Source organism: Pseudomyrmex gracilis, unplaced genomic scaffold, assembly GCF_002006095.1.
Source record: "Pseudomyrmex gracilis isolate BER0280 unplaced genomic scaffold, ASM200609v1 scaffold_291, whole genome shotgun sequence".
Classification (NCBI taxonomy): Eukaryota; Metazoa; Arthropoda; class Insecta; order Hymenoptera; family Formicidae; genus Pseudomyrmex; species Pseudomyrmex gracilis.
Genome location: NW_018020875.1, coordinates 107,439 through 117,780, shown reverse-complemented (window position 1 = coordinate 117,780; position 10,342 = coordinate 107,439).

Below are 10,342 nucleotides of genomic sequence, written 5' to 3'. Positions count from 1 at the left end.
AAAAAAAAAAAAAAAATGCACCGAGTTCTGTTCTGGCGCAACGCGATTTGTGTTCTCTTTCTCACGATCGCTTCTCTTGTTTTCGCGCGCCCGCAAGTTTTGTTTATCCTCGTCGCGAACACACACGCTCGTTGGCGAAACGCTAACAAGCGACCTGTGTCTTCGTCGAGACGAAGAGTAAGAAAGAAGAGCGGACGAGAGCGTTGCAAAATTGACGGATTTTTTTATGATGAACCTCGTTTCACGTGCGGCATGAGAGCCGGTATCTCGATACGATCGTAGATATAAATTTTTCTTGAATAAATTCATGAGATTTAAAAAACAAAAAAAAAGAGATGAAAAACAAGATTTAAAAAAAGCGTGAACATTGCGTGTTACATTTTAATCGCGATAATGAGGATCCTTGAAACTTCCATATCATATCACAAAAATCAACGTTTTTATAATGTGGTTCAATATCCGAAATTATAAAGAATACTCGTTTTTTTTTTTTTTTTTTTTTTGATACGTTGACTATTTCAAGTTTCTATCATTTAGACTGGCTAGGTCTCCGCAAAGACTAACTGCCATTTATAGACGTGTGAGAATTGTAATCACATCGTTTGCGCGTGTAATTTTACAAGGAGGCGGAAGAACAGTATAAAGAGAGTGTGTCGGACTCGTTTTGTTTTTCTTTTCGTAAGCGGAATTGCGTAAGGTTTGGTCTCCTCTTCGGTGGTTGATTCGATCGTCGTTACACGCGCGCGTTTGAGAGCAAAAAAAAAAAAAACCACCGAACAAAGAAACCCAACTCTATAGAAATTTCAGACACGCGTGAAGTATGGTTGCGATGCATCGAACGAACACGCGCGTCTACGCACAATTCTAATGCGCGTGTACGTATAATAATACATTTCTTCTCTCTCAAGACGCATTGCAAGCGCGAGTGTGGGAATGTGGGCCCGAGTTGTACGGTACCGGGAATCAAAGAGCAGGAAAAATGTGTAATATAATTTTTATGCTACAGAAAGAGAGAGAAGCGACGTGCGATCCGAGCAGCGAATTTGCGATTTATTTATTTTTATTTTTTTTTTTTGTGATATTGTGATTAGTCAGAATTTTTCATCAAGCTTGCGCTTCTCTCATTTCCTCGTGGTGATCTAATAAAATTCGCGAGAGAGCGCGGATCGTGTCTTTATCTCGGACGCAATGCGCTGCCGATTTTTTTCTCTATATTATTATTGTATTATTATTATTATTGTTATTATTATTATTATTATTATTATTATATAATTATTCCATAATTAATTATAATATATTATACTATATTATTATTATTATTATTATTATTATTATTATTATTATTTCACGTTTTACTATCAGAATAATCGCCAAGGTTACAGTCGTGCACAACGTAGCTGCTAAACAATTTCCTGTACATATTTCTGTCATTGTATTAATTTTAATAATAAGTATGTATGAAATAAATGCAACATTGCATTCGCAATTGGTGGTGTGAGTTTTTTTCTTGTCAATTTCCTTTTTTCCGTTTTCCTTCATTTATTTGGTTTCTCAACACGTCTGTTTGCTGCTAAAATTACAACATTGATTCTTCGCATACGGCAATGCTAAACGGGTTGCCTATCAGAAGGATAAACACGTTGCGATTGAGAAAATTGGACATTTCACGTTCGACGTATTATTCGAAATCAATCAACGATTCCTGTCTCACGGGACTATCAAAGGGCGGGACAGCGATACGAATTTAAAAAAAAAAAAAAAAAAAAAGGAAAATCGAGCGCGTCCGATGTGTTCGCGCTCGTCCGATCAAAATGACACGACACACGCCGAAGACGGAGGGAGAGAACGCGGCCCTGGATCTTGGAGTCTACTTACCGATATGGCGAATGGAACACTTTTTTTTTCGCGAATGGTCAGCTTTTTATCCTATAAATAGGTATACATTAGCGGTGGCGCAGCTGCCGCGATGATTCACTTTCGAAGACTTTTCTGCGAGACACGGAAACTTGGAAAAACGCCTCGGACTTTCGGACGACTGCGCGAAATTCGCAGTTTAATCCATAAATTTGAATTTAAATTAATTGTTTTGACATACGTTCGTTAATAACTTAATCATCTTGACATTTTAATCGAAATATTACTCTAATTTACAAGTTGTTAACTTCTCTAATTAAAAAAAATTCAGTTAAAAAGTTCTCTCATCGATTTTTCTTTACGTTTAACATGACATTCGCTTTCGACAACATTCGCGAAGGTCTTCACCTCATTGCGAACAAGTTTGTGTTTTTTTTTTTTTAATTCGCGATCCCCCGTATCTTCCGGAATTAATTAATATACTGACGATGATCACAGGGGCGAAACCGTGCGATTATACATTTAATACGATTGTGTCACCGCGCGCGACCACGTAATCCCCGACGTGGATACAGATGCTGCCATTTTAATAGATAATAACAGGTGTGCGCTCGCTGTAATCGCGCATTTTGCAATTGAATGAAACGTGATATAATCGCGCTCAAAACCAAGTCAACGCGACTTTGCCTTGCGGAGATGCCCACGCGCGTTCGCATGTTATATTCAAGAAATTCAGAAATTCATCGCTCGTATGTAAATTCCAATCCTCTTCTCTGATCGATTATACGAAAACACGATATATTAGTTTCTGCGCGTGTTACGTTATCGTACGTGTTTCTCTTTCTCTTAAAAATCAACAATGAGACGTACCGCGTGCGATTTCCGTCTCGGACTCGCAAGAAGATTAATGGAAACTACCAGCCCACATGAATTTTCTCGTAATCATCCCGGAATCGTTTTCTGTTGAACTGAGGTGCGAGATACAATTCGAATTTCCCACGCTCGGCGCGCTTTCATCCGCGCCGCGTCGAATTTTGCAAGAAAACTGAGGAGCACAGAGAGAGAGAGAGAGAGAGAGAGACAGTGGTGGCGGCGATGGAGGAGGTTGTGTGTGTGTGTGTGTGTGTGTATTTGTCTCTTTCCACTTTATCCTCGTGGCCTCTCTTGAGAGTAAGCCGATAATGGAAAGTGCCGGGGGCGACGAGCGATTACTTGGCGATTCGTGGCGCCTAGAAATTGCTAAATCAACGCCGGCACGCCGGCATCGTAACACCTGGCGCGACCAAATAAAGTCGCGCCGCCGCTGCCTCGCGCGCTGTCGAATGATAATTCGTTAATTAGCGTGTAGGTCAGGGTGCGAGAGTCTGCGCCCCCCCCCCTCCCTCGATCACGTATAACGCAAACGAAGAAAGGGAGAGAAGTACAAAAAAAAGCAATAAAAAAAAAAAAAGACGAAGAGAAGAAGGCGTGCGGACGAACACGTGCACGCGTGTATATATGGAATATATACACGCCGCGAATTCAAAACGGGCGCCGACAAACGCGCGCGCCATTTGCGAGCCTCTAATTACAGACCGGGAGATCGATTTTATCCCGAAGTGGATTTCAAGCCGATTCGCACCACGTGTCACGTCAAACGCGATTAAAGCTGATACCCGCGCCGATATCCCTCTCTCGAATTTCGTCGCGTGAAATTTGAAAACGCGCGATACTACACAACTTTCACTTTACGCCGCCATCTCGCTTATTCGCGGGCGAATTTGAGTTTCAATGATCCCGCGTTAATTTTTCCGCGGAAGTCTTCTCGCAATCCTCAAAGAGGAAGGACTTTGCGCGCGCGCGCGGGACTTAAATCTTCTCCGTGCGACAGCGAGGGTCGCGACTCATCCGACTTTAACGAGGCGAACGCGGATGTTATGAAAACCTTGTTATTTCTTTCGGACGGCGATGTCCTTTTACGGTTTCGCGATGTTTGCAAATTCTGAGCAATGCTCTCGGCAACGCGCGCGCGCGCGGCAATACCGCGACATTAATCCTGACGTCCCGTATACGGCGACAAAGCGATTATTAGGCGCGAGAGTATCTCTCGCGCGCGGCTATTGTGTCTAATTTTAAGATCGTAAATCGTAGCGCGCGAGAACCCGCACGTGTGCGGCGGCGCGCGTATGTATGTACGTAACGCGCGCATTTACACGCATCATATCGTCCTTTATGGTAGCCGATAATTTGCATACTTTGTGAAATCGTCGTCGAATCGTGTGTCTCTCCCCCTCGTTGTGCAAATAATATCCGCTCCGGGGGGTTTCGCGGATTCAATATGCGCATGCATGCACACACGAAATATCTCTCGGACAAAACAAAATCCCAAACAAACAGACTACACGAAATTCGCATAAATAGAAATTTCGTCGGCGTTAAAGTTCCTTAATTTACGCGAGTAGCCCGACAAGTTTATTCGGGTATTTATAGTTGTCACATGGCAAACCACCCGACAAGCCTCCACTTAACCGGCTTTTATCATATCGCCTTTTTCTCTTTTTCCCCTCCACCCTCCCTCACCTTCCCCTTTCTCTGCGCGCAGGCTCTAATTTTACTCGCGCACGCAAACTCTCGGCGGCGCGACGATAAAAGTTTCGATCTTCAAAAGGGAACCACGTGCGTTCTCTCTCCGCACGGAGAGGAGGGCCTCGAAATGGAACGAGAGTCCGAAGAGAGCTCCCGGACGCGCGAGCGACCGGTCGGGCGTGCGTCAAGCTCGTAAATCGACGATAAGATTTTTCCCTCGAGACCCTCGGCGTTGCGTGTCGAGCCGGAAGAGTCGACGTTGAGGTCGTCGGCGCCGCGGTCGCTTCGCGCGGCTTTGGCGCGACGCAAAAGTAAGACGTACCGATTTTATTGCGAACGCGGCTGGCGAACGAAAGATGTCAACGTATCGCGCCGAGGACAGTGCCGCAAATAACGAGCCATCAAAGTCAACAATGACGCGCGAGCGGGAAAATTTATTGCCGTTGTATATAGGAGAGAAGTGTATAGAGAGAAAGAGATATCTATAAACAGAAATCATTAGGCAACGTCGCAACTCGCGCGGATAATTGATTTCGAACGTCACGATAGCCCCGACGACCTCGCGCGGCTTTTCCGAGTTATATCTTTGATTGCGGCTCCGATGATCGCGCGCGGCGAACGGACACCCGCGCTCGGTCGTCAACGTGCGGGTCCGCGTGCGATGCGCGCTGGAAAGTTGAGACTTGACCTTTCAGCCAAACGCGAGAGATGGAGAGAATACTAAATATATATATATATCTCACGCGCGCATATATATGTGTATACATATATATATATATATATAAGAGATAAGGTGAAGAACCCATAGACGGGCATAACGTTTGCATATGACAGTGAACAAAAGTGCATATTCGACGATAGCCGAACGATAGGAAGAAGAAGTTAAATGAGTTCGCGCTTGAGATTGAACTTTCAAGCGCGAACCGACGGGTTTATATCCAGGTCGCTCTTATCGCAGTCCCGCCGCGCCGGACTCTTCTCCGTCGGTGACAGTGACGAGCGCCGACGTCGCGAAATAGAATTCACGTCGGGGTATCTCCCTTTCGCCGTAATACCTGCCAGTACCCGTGAAAGCCTCATGAATAATATTAGCGCCGTATCGATACGGAGTTCTCCTGTCTTTCCTCTCGGATGTTCTTCATCGAGAATTTTAGATTCGCGACGGGATCGATCGTCGACCTCCGTTTCTCGCGAGAGAGGTCCTCGTTTCTCCGCTAATGAGTGAAAAAACGATATCTTTTCGCGTTACGCAAAAACGTAACGAGAGTTTTTCTCGTCATATGATGTAAGGTATATCTTCTTCAAATCTTTTTTCCCGCCAGAGAGAAAAAAGCTTGGCGATGCGGTTTAGATTTTTTCGTCTTCAGTTTGAATATTAGGATTCCGTGAAGAGATGCGCGCGATATCTCCGTGGGACCCGAGTCACGTGATTGTACCCGGGTGTCTCGTGTCATGGGAATCAAACTTTTCACCGAGGATCTCTTCCGCAGGCGCTGGTTATCACATTTTATCCTATTTTTCTATTGTTCGCGATAAAGAACATGACGGGTGTAACAAGAATCCTCTACGTACACAACTGATTGTAAAATACAATGTGAAAGTATTAAAATTAAATTCGTCAGCGACGCGAAGCTGTAACGGTAGCCGAAACGACGACGTTCGCTTTCCGCGATGCGAAGACCCCGCGAAACGATGAGATCCGGTGCGCGTCCCCCCCCCCCTCCCCCGTCTGCGCAAACTTTCGCGGAATGTTCTTTGTCGGAATGATCCTTTGTGGAATCGACAGTCATCGCGCGCGATACGTGTCTCGTATTCCCAAGAGCGTTCGGTGTCGTACGGAGAAGCGTACGTGCGAGTATTCCGCGCGCCGGTGACAAGCAATTAGTACCGACAATTAGCACCGAGCGAGATATCTCTGCCGGCAGATCGTGGCCAAGGATAGTCGCGGCCGCTCTCGTCACGGGACTCAGCTGCCTTCGACGCGACCAACTAGAACCAGTTTTTTTTTCCTCCTCCTTCCTCCCTCTTCTTTTCGGCTCGTCACGATGCGCGAATCCTGACGCGTCTTCGCGGTTTTGAGCCGCGATAAAAAAAACAAAAAAATGTCGAGCGAGGTTCGATATGCCGATCGAGTTTAAGTTCGGTACACTGGCGTGTAACATGTCTACGTACCGAACAGTTTGCAGAAATACTTTTGAAATATATTTGCATCTATAAAAATATAATAATTTAATAATGTGTGCATTTTCGAAGTTTGAAACGCAGTTTTAAATCGTCCATCGATACTTTTATTACATCATAGTTCAAGAATATTGTTTTTCTGTATGTATATACAAAATTTTGTTCTCGTACGTACGTATGATTTATTTATTTTTTGTTTACGATTTTTTTGAGAAAATGTAATTCCGGCTGAGAATAAATAAACGCTATAATAATAAAAATAAATTTGTGTCTCAAAACAACGTTTTACTCAACATCGTTTCTTTCTCTCATTCCCGATGTGAAATACGACGAGGTAGTTTATCATAATATCTTGTTCGAAAATCTTTAATCATATTTAATACAGTTTCAGCATTATACCCCCCTGATAATTTATACGCGGATAATCAGACGCGACGCGCACGTCGATATATTTTATTCGGAGCCGTTAATGATACCGGGTCGAATTTACGGAATGCAGGCGTCGTCGATGTATTTATGAACGAGAGACGACTCTCTCGTGAAGTGTGCAGTCAGTGGTTCAGCCTTGCGACATCGGCGGCAAATTCCGTCGTAAACAGACGCAGATGCTGCTGCCCGCGATCATAAGCGCACCCGCGAACACACACACACACACAGCGCTACTTTCTCTCCTTCGCGATCCCGCTCCGGGTCCAAACCTAATTATCCCACGCAAGTGGCTCGTTGAATGCTCTACTTTTTCACGGGATTGCGAGAAAAATACACATATTGCCTTCGAGACTATCTGAAGTGGCTCGCGATAATTTTTCAGTTTTCTAGACGCACTTGTATACGTCAAGAGGAAGCAATGTTATAATATCTCCAAGTCTCTCATTAAAAAATCCATGTGTACCGCAAAGTGCGCGTTTTTGAGTCGAATGTATCGCATCTATTGTTACCTCCTTTCCGCGTTGCCGATTGGTTGGTTGATCGAGTCGAGTTGAGTCAAATCGAATCGGTAAGATCGAGAGAGTAAATAATGACAGAAAAGCGACTTTGACAGTTCGTCGTATACGTGGAGAAAACTAAAAACGTGACTAAAGTAAAGTCACGTGACAGAAAAGAGTAGAAAAACAACACGTGACTAAAGTAACGTGACTGTAATTTATAGTATATATATTATAATATATATTCCGTATAATATATATTATATAATTAATTATATATTTATAATATTATACATTATATTATATTATATGTGTATTACATACTACGGTAAGATCACTGATCTTGTTCACGTGACCGCGGCGGGGTCACTGACCTCGGCCGCGCGGCCTTGACGGGGTCACTGACCTCGGTCGCGCGGCCTTGATGGGAGGGGTCACTGACCTCGGCCGCGCGGCCTTGGTGGGGTGGGTTACTGACCTCGGCCGCGCGACTTTGGCGGGGTCACTGACTTTGGTCACGTGATTACGGTGTGTGTGTGTGTGTGTGTGTGTGTATGTATTATATATAGATATAGAATATTATATATGATATATATAATATTCTCGTTTTTACTCTTTTCCTTGTCACGTGACTTTAGTCATATGGTGTTTCTCTACTTCTCCTTGTTACGTGTTGTTTTTCCACTCTTCTCTTTTTTTAGTTTTTGAGTTTGATTTTCATGTGTTATTTCTGATATCTCTCATTTATACTTCATGGGTATTATATGGTTTGTAAGACGTATATATTAGCTGTCATCATATTTTATCGCGGTGACAGGTTGTGTTCACTGACACTACACGTTAAAATAAAAACAATAATAGCGTGCGCGCAGCGCGCGCCTGTGTTGTACTAATATCCATAAAATACACTTCGCACTTTACATTCTGACGCCTCGGATCGGAAAGTTCCTGAGTTGTTTTCGATATTGTATCGGAAACACGAAAACTTCGAATACGCGACGGGTTCCCCTAACGCGTTCATTAACGCTTTTATCGCGCAGACGCGCTTAAACTTCTTTGTCGCAGATAAAGAAAGCGAAAATGCTCGTCACTAGCGAGAAAAATCGGTTGGCCTCCGCCCGCCGACGGCGCCGAAACGAACGCCGTTTGTTTCTCTCCGTTTACGCAGTGGCGTAGAACCGCGCCGATCAAAAATAGAGAGATTTCTCTCCTTTTCCCGAGACAATCTCTCGACTCTCGCTTTCGCTCGTGCGTTTTTTCGCGAACTGCGCGCCGAGCGTGTACGGCCCGTGTCCCAGGTCGTTTCGAACGAAACCACGGGGTCATCTGCGATAAATAAATTCGCTCTGCGCGCACCGGAAGAGATATCGATACACGATTCGCTCGGCGCCAATGAAGAGCGCATTTTTGTTGGCGCGCGCGCGCGCGCGAGCGCTCTCTCGAAGAGCGCGCACTCGTGACCCGCCATGCGCGACGACACGGTAATTTCCAATTACCGTGCGACCGGCCCTTCGACCGGGCTCCATTATTGTAACGAGAGAAGTTAAAGGTCGATCCGGTTACAAGGATCTCTTCCTGAAACGAGCGGCGATACTCCACCTTGGTCGTAGCGGAAACGCGGAAAACAGGGCGGGTCCTCGTTTCGCTTATTCTCTCAGACGCGAGTAAATTCGATGCGAAATTATATTCCGCTTTAAAGCGGAACAACAAAAATTATTTTTCGAATGATCTTTTTAATATCGAGAGAGAGAGAGAGAGAGAGAAAACACCCGACAATGTGCTGGAAGAAGCTTATACGTCGATTGTGCATTCGATTCCTCTCATTCGCGAGATCTTTTTTTTTTCTTCCTCCGATTCGTCGGGGATGTCTGGTCGTTTCTCTGGTTACTTGTAAGCCGGCGCTGCTTCTTTTAGTTGCGTTTATGGCGCCAGTTGCGATGACGACGCCGGTGGTGGTACTGGCGAGGATACTGTTGGAGTCTCTCTCTCTCTCTCTCTCTCTCTCCTCTCTGACGTAGGTGGAATCCAGCCGCGCGGCGATCGCCGCGTAGATGTCCGGGCGCGAGTGCATTATGCATGTGCATAAGTTGCGCCTCGAGAAAAGGAAGGATGGAAAGCGAAGAGAGAGAGAGAGAGGAGGAGCACGAGGATTTTCTGCTACGGCGCGTCGCTTCCTTTCTAGGTTCCACGCCGAAGTGGTTCCTGCAACGCGATGATGCTCTTTGTGTGATTTGCCGTCGATTCTCACCTCAAAAGAGTCCAGAGACATTTTTGATATTTAAGTATTTATACAAACTGCAGGAAAATGTGAATCTATTTAAAAAATATACGAAGATAAAAGTTGACTCGACCGAAGTTAATTAACAACGATCGAATCTAGTGTTCGAAGGATTGATCGAGATTGTGGAAACCTACGCGCGTAGGTAGGTAGGACAGTAGTAGTTAATTAACCTTGTCTATATATTTCTCTGAAGCATTACGAGCGAACGAGAGTTTTGTATCGATATAGCAAAGTAGGACGTTTTGAGGATCGAGCGCGAGCATAGTAGGACACGCATTGCTCCCCAAAAGTGGGGAAGCGCGTCTGACCCGCTTGTAACACAAGTAGTTCATTGACTGGTCTCTCTCTCTCTTTTTCTTTCTCTTTCGTCTAGTCCGATTAGATTCTCGAAAAACGATTGAACACTTGAGACGTTGCGAACTTCGACTTGAGAAGCCCCCGAGTCGTAAAAATCAAAAAATCGTTTCTCATTTTTATTTAAAACAGAAGCGTGTGTTTTGTGGGTGGGAAGAAGAAAAACGGAGGCCGTCCGATC